The sequence below is a fragment of the Acromyrmex echinatior genome, chromosome 18 (assembly GCF_024713525.1).
Source record: "Acromyrmex echinatior isolate Ae372 chromosome 18, ASM2471352v2, whole genome shotgun sequence".
NCBI lineage: Eukaryota > Metazoa > Arthropoda > Insecta > Hymenoptera > Formicidae > Acromyrmex > Acromyrmex echinatior.
In genome coordinates, this window is record NC_141869.1 from 1,173,908 (window position 1) to 1,191,683 (window position 17,776).

The window sequence follows — 17,776 nt, forward strand, 5'->3', positions numbered from 1 at the left end:
CAGAACCATGGCCGCGATACATATGACAAATAAACGTACGCGCCGACTTCGCATTTCTAACGCGTGGCCAAGATCGACGCCTTCGAGATTCTAACGACGACGGATGATCCTCCTCGCCTTTTCACTAAGCATACAGGGTGCCTCGATAATCCTTTGATTCCAAAAATGGAATTTCCAATTTCGTTTTACTGGAAAAGGCAGCGTTTCAGAGTTTTCGATATTCAGGGTCTATTTCATTTATCATTAGGTTTATAATTAATGATCTAAAATTAAAATTTGCTCACATTCAGACGAATAATAAGGTTTATCCGTTTCATTGCATCTCGATTTCAATCGCTTCTAATTCGAATGCTATATACATATATATATTATATATATATATACTTCCATATTATGATCTAGGCAAGATCAGCTCTAAACCGTCTGAGGAGCTTGCCATCAAAATTCAGTCTTAAGACTCGCTGGCCCTCGCGTCCTGAAGCCACAGTCGGACGTCGAGCGTGACGAGAAAGAGGGAGAGAAAGAAAGAAGGAAAGAACGTCGAAAAACCGATCGATCGATCGGTCACGATTTCACGGATCACCCCGTATATATGCTCGCGCGGCTAGAGATGGGTGGAACTCTCGTATCTGCGCGCCCGCGCGTTCAGATATATAGGAAGTGGACGAGAGAGAGAGAGAGAGAGAGAGGGAGGGAGAGAGTATGTGGGAGAAAGAGAGGTAAAGATAAAGAGACCTCTTTCTTTCTCTGTCTATCGCTCACATAAAGGGGATATACGCTCGACTCGAGTGGCGAGCAAGGCCGACAGGCCTGTAGTGGCTGTAGTAGCGCTCTATCGGCTTTAACAACGAGTTTCAGAGCGCTTTCTGCCTCCCTCACGCCCCACCCGCCACCGTCAAGCCCTACCCCCCCCTCCCTGGTCTCCTCCACCATCACCGATCCCTCCTTCGCCTTCGCCGCCTCCTTTTCTTGCTCAGTGTCTTTCTGAATTTTTCAGCCTCCTCCTCCTCCCTTCTATGCCTTCCCTTCTCCTAAACGAGACTCCTCGCGCGTCCGCTTCTTCTTCTACTCGAGGTGAAGCTACGCTTCTTTTCCTCTCTGGCTCTCTCTCGCTCTCTTTTTCTTTCTTTCTTTCTATCATCTCGCTCGCTCCCTCCCTCTTCCTCTTCTTCATTCTTTTTTTCCTTCTCTCCTCCCTCTTCATCTCGCGTTTCTCTCCCCATGCTTCCTCTCGCGGACAAGTGCCGATTTATTATTTGTCGTTGCCGTGTAGCACGACGTGTTTCGTTTTCACTCGTTTATGATTTTTCACCGCTCGTCGTCGTAATCTCGGCGTTATTGGCGAAAAGCGAGCGGTCGGACAGGAGGGGGGGAGGGGGGAAAAGATGTACAAAATTGCATTGCGTGCGGCACATTCGACGAAATATATACGTATTTGCGTGACGGAAATTACCGTAGGAAGTTTTTAGGTAGGAAGATTTGTATTTTGCGAGATGTGACCTCGGTTTGCTCGCTCAAACGGGGACGGAATCTCCGAGTTACTATTTTGGCTATTTATGTAACCTCTAATGGTACGCATCTTACTCATTTTCTCGGACGGAATTTAACAGCGTGTGAAAATTGGGTTACACGCGTGAATAAGAGGACACACGGTGAACGTTTTTAGCTTATGATGGACAGCGTCGAAAAGAGACAAAGTGAAGTCCTCCTCGGTCGAGTGTCTATCTTTTTGCTCGGGTGGGGATACTTGTCGTGTGGGTCTCTCCGGCAGGCAGACGTGCTTCTACATCTCCATATGATTCCCCATATGTTTCGCCTTGACTCATGTGTTTGTCGAGCGAAGGTCTCGTTAGGAAACGATTTGGTATTCTGTCTCTCTGAATTAAAAACTCTCGTTATTACCATCGTTATTCCTTCGTACATTCGTTATACACACCATATGCGCTTTGAAGTTCCTTGAGAGAATCTCTCGGAGGAGAATCTCTCCCCCGGAGGAGGATCTCCATTTTGCAAGTGAATGTTCTAGCGACAAGTTATTCCGATTTTATTTCTCCGGCAAGATTTTTCGAAAATGCCGTTTTCCTAGCGAAAGTTCAGCAATGCGGAAAGTTACGGACGCAGCGGGGCTTTCTGAAATGGCGAAACGCCGCCGGTGGTGTCGCGTTCTTAACGTTGACGTCGACACGAAAAACGGAAAAGCGCCTTTAGCGTCGACTGGAAAAGCGCATCCAACTACGGGCATTACCACCCTATCTACCCTGCTTGCTGCGGGGTGATTAGACTTTATCAGATCAACGTAGTTGCGAGTAGCGTTCGTTATTCACAGGTGCGATCGCAGGCTGGACATAGCGAGGGAATTTAGTTTGGTTTTGTCCAAGAACTCCAAATGAATTAAGTCGTCTATCTATAATATGCTGTGGGGAAGGATATTTCAAAGCGTCGTTTTTTTTCTCTATCATTTTCTAATACTTTATTTAGTTGAAAAAAACTTGACATCGTCAAAGTATAGAATTTTATTTTTCAAAATTATCTACATCTCGATCGCGATTTATTTTGAGAGTTCTAAGAATATAAGATTATTCCTTGTCAATTTTATTACAGTATTGAAATTTTCAAAATCTTTTATCAATAAAATCGATATCTGTATATCAATCGTTTACTTGAAAAGAGACTTGTCCGGCTTATTCGGCGAGATAATACAATAATATTGGAAGGAACAGAAAAGGTATCCCATCGGGAAACATCGTCGTGGAGTAAAAGTGAGCGAACGGGGTTAAAACGATCCACGATCGCGGGAACGGTCGCCCGTCGGTCTTAGGGGGGAAAAAAAAGATGGCGCCAACGAGATACACGCGTTTCGCACGCTACACCGCCGATGCGAGATAAGGCACACAACTAGGTTACTCCACGCAGTTGCGCCATTCCACTTAATTGCTCGACTTGGAGCAAGGCAAGGTAGAGCTCTCTCGGCGGTGTCGGCAGCCGATTAAAAAAAAAGCATAAGCATAATTAACAAAAACGGCACTCCGGACTCCGGACTAATGACGAATAGCGCGCCGCTCAAGTTCTCTTCCTGATCCTGATGTGGGTACCGGGCTTATTAGGTCGGAATGTTAAATTGATTCTCCGCGCGCGCGCGATTTTCGTTCTTCTAGAACTGCGATTGGAGTGACGTCAGAATCATTGAAAATGTAGGAATAAAAAGAGATAGATAGTTAAAATACAATAGTACTTCCTTTCCTAACAGTTCGACGTTCGTTCTAGATATCTCGCAGCATTTACACTGATTTGCATATAGGAAAGCCATAATTTTTTAGTATAGACTGGATAAGATCTCGTACCAGAAAGTATATTAGAATATTAAAGTCAGCTGGTTAATAAATCATTCTTTTCATCGATACACGTCATATTATAGTCTTTTATATATTAATCTTCTAATAATATTAAATTTTCAGAATCCCCGGAGAATTCTCCGAGTTCTTTAAAGAAAATAAAATAAAATAAAATAACTCTTTCGAACTATTCGAATTCTCGCAACCTCGTGTATTTTCTTTTTTTCTAAATTTTTTAAAATCTTCGGAAACGATTCGAAAATCGCAAAGCTTCTGCGAGAAACCCATGGTATACATCGCAGCGATTATAGGTCCCTTCCTCGCCAGTTCTGCCCCTCTGACTAGAGCCTGGCCCCGCTCTTCACAGTCCGCATTCGCCCCCTTTCTCTGCCTCTTTGCTTTCTCTCTCTCTCTCTCTCTCTCTCTCTCTGACACACGTATAGCAAAGCGCGTTCGGGCGATATCATGCTGCGATATCTACTTCTGTTGCATGCCTGCGCTATCTCCATCCTGCCCCTTCCCGTTCTTTCTGCCCGCACACCCCTCTCTCTCTCTCTCTCTCTCTCTCTCTCTCTCCCCCTTGTCCCTTCTTTCATATTCTCTCGCTCCGTCACGCGCAGGTCGATTGTTGCTCTCCCCTTCCCGCTCGAGTCGATAGAGCAAATTTTTAACGCAACTACCTATAGCCAATTGAGTGCACTTGTTATTTTGGATGAAACAAATACGACCAATTAGGGGGAGAAATTAATCAACCAAAGGGGCGTGGGTTTTTTTTTTGTTTCGTTGATGTGTGTGAAATAAGATTACACAATTGGTTGTAATGCTCTGTGCATCGTGTGATTGTACGTAGATATGTATGGGAATCTTCGAAAATGTAGGGCGAACTAAGAAAAAGAGCGGATATTTTAATAGGCGAGTTATTCGATAGCGGTTATTCGATATCTAGAATTAAAGAATCTCATATGAAGCCTGAGGGAATGCAAATAGGTAACAGATCAATCTTTGGCATTCGGTTTATTTTAACTGAACTTCAATTTGATCGCCTTACCGTCACTTCTATAAATCGGGGATTGCACCTCGAAATTGAAACGACTGTTGTCAAATTCTTTTACAAGGTTTTTTTCAATGCCGGAAAGTTTCTAACGGTAGAGATCTTGACGATTACTATTATTTCTACAGGTTGGAAATATTCTTTCGAAATTGAAAATTTCGAAGCTATTAAGTTAAGCTTATACCGCAGATTGGCACTATATATAGCCGATAAGAACATTCGGAATATCGCCTTGCAACTTTCATCGTTGCTACACTTGAATAGTGTTACCGGTTTCTCCGAGGATACTTTATATTCCCTCGAAAGACCACCGGCAATTATCATTGTAATAATGCAATTTGCATTGCTTTCCCCACAAAATAATATTAGCCGGAGACTAATTGGGCGGATAGTATAAATCAACTATTCGTTACAGATCCTGTTCTTTTACCGTTACGTAAAATATCGAGGAGAAGACGAAGAAGTCGAATGAAGACGAATTGAGTTAATTAGAATTATACCGATAAAAGCCGACATCTCAAAAATAAAATAAGCAGAGTTCGTAATAATCGATATAACAAGACTTTCACATTTTTGTTTCTAATATAATTAACGGGGCTTAAAAGATTAATCATTGTTAAGTATTTCATAATATAAACTAACCAAGTTATACTTTCTTTCGTATGAATGTCGGTCTCATTCTTTTATTCCTACTCACTTTTCTCGAAACCTTAATAATCATTATAAAGGTTGTAGTTCGTGAAGGTCAGAAAGAGAAAAAGTTTGTCAGTCGGGAAAACTGTCCGAGAACTTTCGAGTTCACTGTAACAATTCCACTTCACGCTTTTCTCTTTCTTTTCGTCTTTCTGTTTTCTTTTCTCTTTTCCTCTCTACGTCTTACTCGGGCACGGCTTTGAGAGACATATAGGAGCCGAAATTTCCGAAAAAAGCGAAAAGATCGCTCAAAGACGTTATCAACATCGTTGTCTGGAAATACGATAATTGGCTGATATTTTCGATTTGACGAGGTGGAGCGAGAAGCAGCTGCTGCTGGCAAAGCGTAGTAGTTAATCGTCGTTCGGAAGCGACAACGACGGGAAGGCGAAATCGAGAAGGCGAGAGCGGAGCTATACCTATCTACGAGAATGGCGCAGTAGAGGCCAAACATTGAAGCCTGACATTTCGAGTAAGCCGAAGGAGGGGAGGAACAATATTATAGGGTAGGATCAAAGGAGTGACGGGAAACGATGAGGCAGAGGAGGTAGAATAGTGTCCCTTAAATGATTGACGGTCGGCCCAGGCCAAGAGAGCAGTCGAAGGACGAGCGGACCGAATGCTTTCCAAATGTTCTTGTCTAGAGGCTTGTACTTGCCGTCGACCCCCGGCGAGCAGACAGATCATTAGGAGGACCATTTTCGCCGGAGAAAACTCCGTATTCGTTAGAATCCATTTGCACCCCCTGCTGCGATGGATATGAAATAATTGTTCGATGCGTTCAGCCTTAGCCTTTGGTTCTTCAACATTTGCAGAATTTGTCACTTTGTTAAGTATTTATTATTAAAGTATTATATATCTTAATTAAAAGAAATTTAATTTTGAATTACACTGCAAGGAGTTATATACATGCTCGTAGCTTTATCTTACGAATTTCTGATATATTTTATTTTAAAAAACAATCTCATTATTAGACTTTCTTTTTTTTTTTATGTCTCTGAAATTTATTTATCATTTCACCACAATATATTACAAGTAGAAAAAAAGGCAAAATAAAAATGTATATTTAATTCTATGTGTCAAACTCGTCCTCGAGGTTGATCCTCCTCCTAGAGACTTTCAGTTAAGAAGATTAAAATCCCAAACCAGACGTCGTAGAAGATTGAACTTCCAAAGGTGACAAGCATTCGCGGCGCGGGTTATTGTAAATACGTCGAAAGCATTGCAAAAAACGAGAGGCCAGGAGGCGAGCAGTGGTCGTGCCGGTGTCAAGTCGACCCAGGCAAACAGGAAGCGAGACTTACGTCATGGTCCCCGACACAACTCGGTTGACTACGTGTTGAACCATTGACTCTAAAATGAAGATCAAGACGAAGTAGTATGTCTCGGTTTCCATAAATTTTGTAAATCGCTCGTGATCAAACGCATCCGCGAACGGAGTTAATAGCGTACTGTAAACAATTTAAACGCGGAAACTGAGAGGTCCGAAAAAACTAGCCTGAGAGAGGAATTCTTCGCTGATACCTGTTCCGAGTTGAAAACTCGGTTTAAAGAACGCAAGGATCTTTCTTCGAGGATCCTTCCAAGATATTCTTAGAACTATGACATCGGTCATTTATCGTGCGGACAAATTACTCCGCGATAAATAAATCACAATAGTTATTTTCGGTGACATATTATAATCTATGATTCTCAATACTCCCGACGTACGCGATTAAAATTGACATATATTTCTTGGCGATATCGTTTAAAATATCAAATACAAAGACACCGATAGTTAAATTTATTAATACATAATGAAAAATTAAATAAAAATGAATTAAAATATCCGATCTTTCGAATGACAGATTGGTCTGAAATATTTGATTCGTTACACCTTCTTATACACTTAATAATTTCCTTTTAATTTAAAATAAAATTATAATTTGACACAGGAATGAATTTATCTCACTGGAAATCATCGCTATTTTCTGAAATGAAATGACATAATTTGTTTACGATGAGATTTATCTGAATTTTTATACCGAAAAAAAAAAATTACTAAATTTTAATATTCTTCATATTTCTTTGAATGCTACTACATAAACATTTACTTACAGTAAATAAATATCTACTCAATAAAAAAAGTAATAGTTAAATAAAATTATTGGTTTTTGTATCGAATAAATGTACGTTTACATTTAATAAATATTTACTTATTAGAACTATTAAAATAAATATTTATCAAAATTTAGTTTTTCTTCAATCTATTTCTTCGAGGTGCCCGCAATGAAATTTGATATCTTTAAAGAATCCAAATGAGAAGTGAGAATTCATGTATCAAGAGGATTCTATTCTGACAATTTCCTATTTTGAGAAATTACAATACATGATTAAATACATGCAAATTACAATATTCTTCATCGTGACACGAGCAAAAAGATCGCGTTTGCCACCTACGGATTGCAGAGGGACTTGGATTATTTCGCGAACCTGTTTCGCGAAGCCGATAGGACGAAATTTCGCAATACGGCGCTAAGACGGTAAGGCGACCGGTTCAAGGCACAAAGGAGAGAAGGCCTCGCCTCGTGTCCCTCTCCCCCCCCCTCCCCCCGCTCTCTCTCTCTCTGTCTGCCTGCCTGCCTGCCTGTCTCTCTCCTTCTGCCTTTATCTCTGTCTTTCTCCCTCACTCGTTTACTATCTCCCCCTTACAACGCTCTCCAGCGGTCACATCATTCAAAGGGACGAGAGGAGTACATGAAACGCACTCGCAACGCGCTGGTCCTACACGCAACGTGATGCGCGTAGGTAAGAGCGTAGTGTGGTCCCGCTTCTTCTTCTTCTTCTTCTTCTTCTTCCTCTCTCTCCTCCTCACCACCACCTCCTCCTCCTCGTCTCTTCACCTCTATGCCTCTGCTTCTAGCTCGCGTGTGAGTTTAAACACGTGCGCGACCGCCCGCTCGAAGGTAGGCGTTCGCTCGCGCGAGTCCTCTTACTCCTCGTAATTCGGATCGTCTCAAATGCGCGCTATTGTTCGACGAGAGGGGAATAACGTGAAATTAAAATTCATACTTTGGGAAACGTTGCTCTCCTAACAAGCTGCGTCTTACGGAGCGTCCAAATAGTCCACAAATTCAAGCCTTCTTACCTTCGAATTTTCGAATGAAGGGCGTTCTAGTCTCGAAATACGATTTACTTTTCTTTTTTTTTAAACCAACGACGTGCTTTGTTAATTTTTATTCCATCCGCGTTAAAAATTTTCGATGATTGATGCAGTTTGATCAAAATTAAATGTCAGTTATGAAAGATTTAAATATCTATATTCCTGGGAAATTGTTAGATTACTAAAGAAAAAAATCCGTGTGTTTGAATTCTCTTAAATCAGGAGAAAAGGCAGAGGTCACACCGATCGTAACATTATAAGAATTTGTAATTATAATAATCACGATAATTACAATTTCTTAGCAAAAGTTATCGGCGTTAGGACTGAAGGAAGGATCGAATCACTTCTACCTGCGTTTTATTGCGTGTAGGAGAGCGTGCGCCAGAATTCTCCCCTCGTGTTCCTTGCGTTCCGCGGCTCGTTAGGCATTCGTCATTAATCGACGACGGGGACGATCGTCGTCGTGGACGACTTCTGTTCTCGTATTCCGCGAAAGTGCACTTCCCGGGCGCATTAAGGAGCGAGCCACAGGCAAATGTACGTGATTCGCGAGACTATCGAGACTATACGAGCCGCTCACTCACTCGTTTACTCGCTACGTGTCGTGCGGGACCTCCGAACATTCTCCTCCGGCAAAGTAGGCGGAACATTGCTTGCACGCACCTCGACGGCGGTCTTCCTCGGTAACGAACGCTCGAAATGATAGTCGTCGAAGCCAAATAAACGCCACCACTTTACCCCGACACGGGACGGGCAGCGAACGATTGATATGGTCGAGACGAAACCTCAAGTCGAATCAACTTTTTCGGGAGGGGAACGTCAACTGTGCGAATCAACGGATCAGAATCTTTAAAAAGTTTATCAAGTATATTTTCGGTAACGATTTAATTTTCGGAAGATATATGCCGCGAGAATCTTTAATTAGCCGTGAGATGTAAGAAATAAAAAGTCAGAGAGATATCGAGATTATTCATTCATATACATCTTTCTATTTTAACGACGCCTTTAAATGACGCATCGTTTATAGATTCCACGGTATTAAAAATCGTATAATAATTTATCGTATTTGTGACACTTGGCAGGGTTAAATTTTAAATAAAGTTTTCCGAGAGATATATAATGTTTTTTTTTTGCTTTTTTTATTTTATGAATATTAGTGAGACCGCGCAGGAAAGTGCTCCAAAATTAATCCTAGCAAGGCTATATACTCCGCGGATTTTTTTTAATGATCATTAGAGCTATTCATAATAATTCGCAACATACAGTCACGAAATTTAGTCACGTTAATTTTTCAAAAATATATCTTTCACCTAACGGTCCGCCTAAAAATGTTTTCTCGTACTTTCCATTTTTTTTTTTCCAGAAAATTTGTTACACACAGAAACTGTAATTTTCAAAGAATCTTGAAAGAAGCAACGTGAAGACGATTTATTTCCCACAGTTATTTCGCCAAAAAGTACCTGGTCTTAGAACTTTGTCAGACTCACTACCGCATAATGTTGCCTTAAAGCGACAAACCGGTTTCCCACATTTTCCTCGCTTCTTTGTAGCCTTCGTGTCTATATGTTATAGAAAAAGTACCGCAGAGCGATTTAAAGTGACCTTTGTAGGTAAACGTGCATCTTACTTTGAGCATTATTGATAAATGCACGTATATATCGACTAATTAGAGTTCATTAATATCCTCGGTAAATATAATATTCTCAGCCTCTTGTTATAAATTGATAAAACGTGAGATAAAATTATTTACGTTGCTTATTTACGTTTTATTGAACTTTGCTTATGTATCTTTAAAGTACTGGAACTTCATTTTTTATGAAAAAGCCGAAGGAAAACATTCGTGTACAGTGCCCATACATCGGTTATCCGTTAAACAGAACGTTGTTCAAACAAGGTTAGGATAGATAATGCAATGATCTAATCACAGTTGTATACTTATCGATAACGTGATTGCGATAATGCATAACAATATATCTACGTGAATCGTTTCATCTCACGTAAGAAACGGTACTTTTATTGGATCTGATTTCCTTTACTGTTGTTTTCTCTGGAGATTTATCAAGTTTTCCTATTCTTATCGCTCCTTTTTATTACATCCAGATTTTATCATTTATATATTATTTACGCGACCGATATATATTTTTGCGCAAATTACATGGCATTATTATGCAGGAACGCGTTGAATGATATTCGTTCGATTGACTTGAAAATGTTTTGACTACAATTAAAATTATCAGAAAATGATTGACGGAATTTAAATCTCTGTAACATAAATTCACGATGTCCCAAAATTATTTGTCAGCGTTATCAATTTATTTGCACAAAACAGTCTTTAATTGATTGAATTTCTGCGGCCTTTTGTACCTTTTCTACTGTAACTACTAATGCAAATGGTTGCGTAATTGCTTATCATGAGATGTAAAAATATATAGATTCACTTGTTACTCCCAGTGCTTTATTAATATTTATTTATGAAATATCTATAGTCGGATAACGCACACTATATATAGTGTCATCGTTTACTAGTAGAGAAACAAATGCGATTGATCGTAGTTTAGAAATTTATTGGTTCGGTATTAAAATCGCCTTAACTGTAATGAAATGTGGAAGCCGAAACATGTTAAGTAAAAATTTCTTAGTCTACGACAACGCTATCTGATTAATTATAAGTTATCGATACTACGCAACGATCATGCGTGAACTAGAAATAATGTGCACAGTGTGATTTGTACGCCGGTGGCTTGAAGTGAAACGTTATTTCATTCGAACTTATCGTGTTTAACATTTAAAAAGATCGAATTATCATCGGAATATCCTTGACATCGAAGAAAAAGAAAATAGCTCGTTTATCTCTTTCGTATCTAATATATTTACTAATGATAATCCTATACAACAGAAATATCGAGTTACATTATTGCAGGCAATAATTAATCTTTTTTTTTTCTATGTAAAAATATTTTATATTAAAGTTATCGTAAAAAATTACATCAATGCTATTATTATTATTATTAATTTAAGTGAGACCGTCGTGATGAAAGAAATATAAGATACAATAAAAAAGAATGTAAATTTTTTATATATAATATTTTGTACGAAGACTATAACTTTTTCGATATTATTATATTGTTTATGTATCAGCGGAAAAAAAGAGAGAGAGAGAGAGAGAGAGTATTTTATAATACATGATGTCATAACGCACGATTATTCTCTGGTTTCATCTTCCATCAGGATAATTGTGTGTGAGACAAGTATTCCTTTTAAAGAAAGTCATCTCCGAAGTTGCAGCGGAAATTCACCTTGCGGTTTGCCGACGGTATGTGTTTTTGCGAAACGCGATATATCCTATGAATTATATCGAAGCATTTGTAGAAGAGAGGCAAAAATTATTTCATTAATCGCCAATCAATTTTCGCTTTATCTCATATATAAATAAGACAGAAAGTTGCTCTATCACGTATATAGTGTTAATGCATGCATTTAACTGAAGACGCGAGAAATAGAAATAAAACGTCAGATATCGATTAAATTTCTAAAAAGACACAGTATAAGACTGGAATTAGATTCAGGTCAAAGTATAGCCTACCGAAGTGATCTTTTAGACACATGTGAAAATGGTTTTCGATGTCCCGCGAAATTGCAGCGCCAGATGGACGAAAATGACGATGTCCCACATCACCCGCCTCTGTAAAACACTCTTCGAGCCCTTATCCTCCTCTACTGTTACTAAAGAGAAACCAGCCCGTATTTTCCATCCATCAGATTTACGTAGTTTGATAAAGAAGGAAGTCCTCGTAAATAAATTCACGTCAGACCGAAAGAATAGAAACGCATTTCTGAGATGAAGAAGACGTTGCTGCAAGCGAGCGACGTCTTCCCCGTTTCACTCCGTTTGCTTCACTCACACAGTCACGTGCTGTGCTGTTTTCGTTTATCCTTTCCCTGCTTGAACTTTTACCGTTTTCTTTCTCGTGCCGCAAAAATTTTTCACGGCCCACAGCATTTTTACTTTCAATCGGACAAACGGATCGGGTCACAAAAGGTTGACCCTCTTCCCTCCCTTCTCCTCTTTCTCTCTTCTTTTCGATTTTTCTGTACGACACATAAGCATCTGACGTCTGTCGCTTTGTTTAATTTCAATTCTTGTCGCTCATCAGTCTGTAATAATGTCTCAAAGAAATTCGTAGTACGTCAAATTACAACGAGATTTGTGTCAACTCACCTTGATGTGTTTATTTTATCTTGCTATTTCTCATTATTGACAAACATGGATTAAAAACGATTGAAAACTATATTGATGAATGTAGATTAATGCCCCTTTCTGCCAATATAGATTAACTTTAATCTCGGTTCAACTTGCACTTCATCTTTTTCTAACTCTCAGACTAACTGGAAGAAGATGAAGAGTAAGTTGAACCAAGATTAAATTATACATTGGTAGAAATGAACACAAGTTGATTAAATGTTATCTTTGATTTAAAAAGATCAGCTCAAATACTTATTCGTTAGATTTTTCAATTAGATTATGTGAAAGGTAGACATGCGATAAAGACTGATTAGCATAACTGATTGTTAGCACAACTGCATTGTTTATAACTAGCCATGCCGTCGCGCAACAACATTCTGCAAATATTCTCCTTCGCCTGTATAAGATACCGTTATATATATACATATATATTGCTAACGCATCGCCGATTTCATTCAAATATTGACTTGCTTCCTACTTACGTAATCCACTCTTACATCTTCGTAGTTTAGATTGTTTTATCGAGCTTCGAGAACTTACGCATTGTTTTGTGTGCGTAAAATTTCCCGATCTTCACTTCTGAAAATCTACAGTTGCGAGTTGCATTATTATACTGCGTGTGCTCTTTGACCATTCTCGAGGAAACTTAGACTCCCGTATAGGATAAATCTATCTCACCTATTCATCTCTCTCTCTCTTTCTCTTTCAGTCTAACCTTGTCCTTTACCATTCTTACGCGCCACCTCGCTCCATTGTTCCATGACGTTGTTTAAAATATCTGTAGTAAAAATTCCAGATTTCCTTCGGCAATTTCCTTGTCCTTTCCCGCAGAGTTATTTTCTAACAGCTCAAGATTCAGATCATTCTTGAAAGGTACACATTATAAAATTCAGAATACGCTAGAACTCTAAGCTAGAAATCTGTACCTTGTCGTTATATATTTGAAACATTCGGCCCATTGTAAAATCTAGGAGAGGAACGACTGAGAAACTCTTGGCCGACTCGCTTCTTGCGACATCACGCTAGGCCGGGTCTAAATAAATTGTTTCGCGCAGCTGTTAGACGGAGCTCGTTTTGTTGATACTTGCAGGCCAGCCGGAACTTCAACGAGCCACGAATTGTTGACATCACCAAGCAGATGTAAAATTACATTTACCACAAGTCGAGTTCGAAGAGACGAGCAGCGATTAATCTTTGTAAATTTATTTTTTGACACGACATTGATTTGGAAATATCAGGAATTTCGAAAAAAATCGGATTGTTTTAATAGATAATGAAATTTCTAATGTTTGCGTTTACGCCACTTTCAAGATAAGGGAGCTAATAAGCGGAGCAGTATCTACTAAATGTGAAGCAGTTGCTATCGATCGTTGTCGACGACGGAGAAAGTACATTTACAGTTGTCTTCGTATACTAAGAGAGGCGTATAATCTTTTTCATCTTCCTAACTATACAAGGGAAACCCGAAAATGAAGATAATCGTGACGAAACGCATAATTAACGCGTAATCAGATCTAGTAAAATGCGGTCCCAACCGCAGATTTTCCTTCGTACGTAACAATTCTCTCAACAATTTCCCAAGCTATTTTCCTTTGAAAGTTCGTAATAATAACCGCTCCCATAAGGAATATTCTAGAAAAGCCTAGAAAATGAAGGCTGATGAAAACCGCGCAGTTATCGCGTTCAGTGCAAGCCATTGTTCGGTGACGACCAACTTAATTACAACAGCGTACGTTCTACACAGTTCATAAGTTCTGTGTGAACGACATATGTATGGGATATTTTGAAAAACCGTAAATAAGAGGCCTATCCCTCAGCTCAGGTTAGAATTCAGTTAACTGAATTTCGTCACGTAGAAACTCAGGCGCGCGTTGCCGTCGGAAATTACCTGCGATTAAGCAGAACTCCACTGTGACGATTAGTCGAACGCGTCCGGCAGGCAGCGTTTCATCCTGATGCGATGGGAAAAGGGGTCCTTTTTCCAAATATCCAATTTACAGGCACATCACGGAAGCGTCGGGCACGTTTTTTTTCCCCCGACGTTTCTGTTCTAACGGCGGTAGAAACTTCGCGAACCTCGGGATATCCCACCACTCCGAGCCTTCACCACTCGACGAACGGACGCGAGCACGAGAGAGCAGCGTACATGAGTCGATCCTTAGAGAATCAACAAACCGATCCGCCCGTCTTCCCTTCGAGGAAGCACGGAAGACTTTTCGCAAGCTACATTTCGCACCAGCTCGCCTCCTCAAAGTCCGCCTTTCGCGTCACGATCTACATGGATTCACCCTGGCGACTTTGCATCTCGTCACCAGACGACAATATTACGATATCACTCCGGCATTAATCACTAGGCCGCTCCAAACGGCTCCAATTCTATGGAGCGGCTGTCAGTCGATCGCCGTCGCTGCTTCGGGCATATCTCTCTTTAATACAGGCGCCGCACCGGCCGGGCGTAGCTTAAAGTTGCGCTTTGCCGAGCGGATCTTTCGAGAAAAACGTTCAGTGGAAGTAACACCATGGATAGTACTAATTCGTCGTAACAACAGCTTTCACCTAGCTCCGAAATGATCGCAAGTATCGGAGTAATTGAACAATAATATCCTTAATAGCGCGGTCCAAGTGCCTCGGTTGATCTCAGACGGTCACCAGCACCGCAGAGCAGCGCGTCCGACGAGCACCCACGTAAACGGGATAAGGAGGACCGATTTGAATGTTCGACCGGAGGTGCCGAATCACATTTCCGGTAATCGAAATTAACACGCGACACAAAGCGGTGTAACGTCCACACCGCTGAACGACCGAATTGTGACTGCAGAACATGGGTTTGGACGGCCGTGGCCCCGCCGTAGTTCGCCCAGAACGGGGCGAAAGCGCACCGCCTCGTCCGCGAAGCAACGCCCATCTTCGAGGAGCACGCCTCCCTCCCCGAAGGTCGGCGCCACCTCTTTCCGCAGACTCGACTGCTGTCTTACGACCTACGGCGATGTCAGATTGAAATTTCATTGGCGTAATTAATTGTACGAAAATTTCTCGCCGATAATGAGAGGGGACAGTCAGCGAATCTGCTGATAATTGTAATGTTTTTGTTGAAACTTTAACTTCCACGATCGATTGGAAAATAATTGCGTTTTTCTTGAACGGATTATTTTACAATTGATAGATAATTGATTCCTATAATAATACCGGGAATTATTAACGGTGAAATTACGAAATTACCTAACCAACTGGATGCCAGTCTCTCTCTCTCTCTCTCTCTTTCTCTAATTTATATGAACTACGTCACTAAAAGAAGTTACGATCTTATTATAGAGAGAAACTCTTTTGAATCTATAAGTACGACTGTGACATGTATTCAAAATAATTTATATTGTTACTAATCATGATCTTACGTTCGTATTTTACATTTGATTATATACTTATCGATTGAGTTTTTGTTACATTTTTAAGATATTACATTCGCTGAATGTTAATTGGCTGCAGGACAGAAAAGTTCTCAGATCTCGATCCTACAGCCATTCAATGGATTTGAAAAATTTGTCATACGACAAATATAATACCAACCTCGTTTTTCATATTTTTCATCTACATCTATACAGGGTGTCCGGTAAGTTTTGATAAAGCGCTTGTGTATAGATAGAGGACCAAATTGAGTCGAAAAGTCCTTTACCATTTTGCAATTTTCGTAATAGTCAACAAAATATTAATTACTAAAAATTGCCGAATATAGGTTTTCAATAATTTTTTACTCAAATACTATCAACTTTACAAAAAAACTGCAAGAGACAAAAATTGTTTATTTTCTTCTCATAGAACTTTAAGAATTTTTTCAGAATTTTTTATTAACTTTTTAGTATTGCATTTTTTTTATTGGCAATATAATAAAATACAATATTAAATATTCTGAAAAAATTCTCAGAATTTTATGAGAAGAAAATAAACAATTTTTGTCTCATGCTGTTTTTTTGTAAAGTTGATAGTATTTGAGTAAAAAATTATTGAAAAACAATATTCAAAGCGATTTTTAGTAATTAGTATCTTGTTAACTATTGCGAAAATTGCAAAATGGTAAAGTACTTTTCGACTTACAATTAGTTCGTTCCATTTACTCACGAGCGCTTTGTTAAAACTTAACGGACATCCTGTAGATGCACTTATAACAGCTTGTGCAAACATACTTTATTAAATTGCCGTATGCGCTAACTTGACAAATTTCATACTCCATTTCTTATTAGGATACTGCTGTTATTGTAACGCAACAATAGAGAGGGAACAACAGATAGAGAATGTTATTATTTTTATGATTTTGCAATTTTGTGTTAGGAATCAAAGTATTACCTTTTAATTAATCCACCAGAATAATTGTAGTTAAATTTTGTTTGTACTTTAAAATAAACTGCATGCCTATTTTCAGCATTTCTGTCTTAAGCAATTCTCCATATAGTATACTTTATCCCAGAGATGTTCCTGCGAATGTTTCTCGAAACGTTGGGACATTCTCAGAATGTTCTTCAGTTTCTTGGATATTTGTGCTATATCGACAGTGCCAAAGCTAATAATTTAGTAAATAAATCTAAATCAGAGAATACTATTATACTCCATTAAATTATTGAAATAATTGCAAACTTATAAAAAATATCTAATATTTTAAAATATTACATAATTAAAGAAAAAGTTTAATGATTTGTTGATGACTTAATATATTTAGGTTTATTGTATATACCAATATAGGTTATTCCTGTACAAGAGACTCTCCTTGTTCCATAATATAAAATTTTATAGAGAACGCACAAGCGTACTGTCGAAACTTCAATTATATATTTTTACATCACGGCTTTCTATTTACTAACTGTTATCACGCGAGAATTTATTATCTTGCACGATACAAGGAAGATAGCATTCAACATTTCTTCGAATCATTCACAAATATATTAATAAGAATGAAACAATCGACGGCAATCATTTCACAAGTTTATATCCGGGCGGCAGTAAGTCCAACCTAATCTAATCTAACCTGACCTGACATGGATCTGATTCTACGATCTTTTTCATTCATCAATTCTTGTTTCCAGCGAGACAACAATTTGGCAACGGTCAAGCCTACACCGTCCATTGTCGCAATAAGACTCCGGAAGGTTCTGGAACCTACCACGCGTAAAGAACGACGCGGAAGAACGATCATCCGATTACGAGGATGTCGCGTGCGCGTCAGCATGGCGCCTTCCCGCGAACGGGGCGGCCCGCCCGTCGGTGATTCCCCCTCCCCCCGTACTTCCCCCCCCTCCCCCACTGTTTCGCGCTCCACGCCCCGATAA

The 17,776-nt window shown here is 39.5% G+C and overlaps 1 protein-coding gene across 4 annotated transcripts in view; it reads right to left on the bottom strand.

Annotated features, from left to right (window-relative positions):
• The window catches only part of wge (BAH domain and coiled-coil containing protein winged eye), a 59,135-nt gene extending 43,840 nt beyond the window's left edge, over positions 1-15,295 (bottom strand). For all 4 annotated transcript variants that reach the window (XM_087415821.1, XM_011063775.2, XM_087415822.1 and 1 more), the window contains exon 1: positions 14,350-15,295. The gene's annotated coding sequence lies outside the window, so the exon portion shown is untranslated. The remainder of the gene's footprint in view (positions 1-14,349) is intronic.
• Between the last annotated feature and the right edge of the window lie 2,481 nt (positions 15,296-17,776).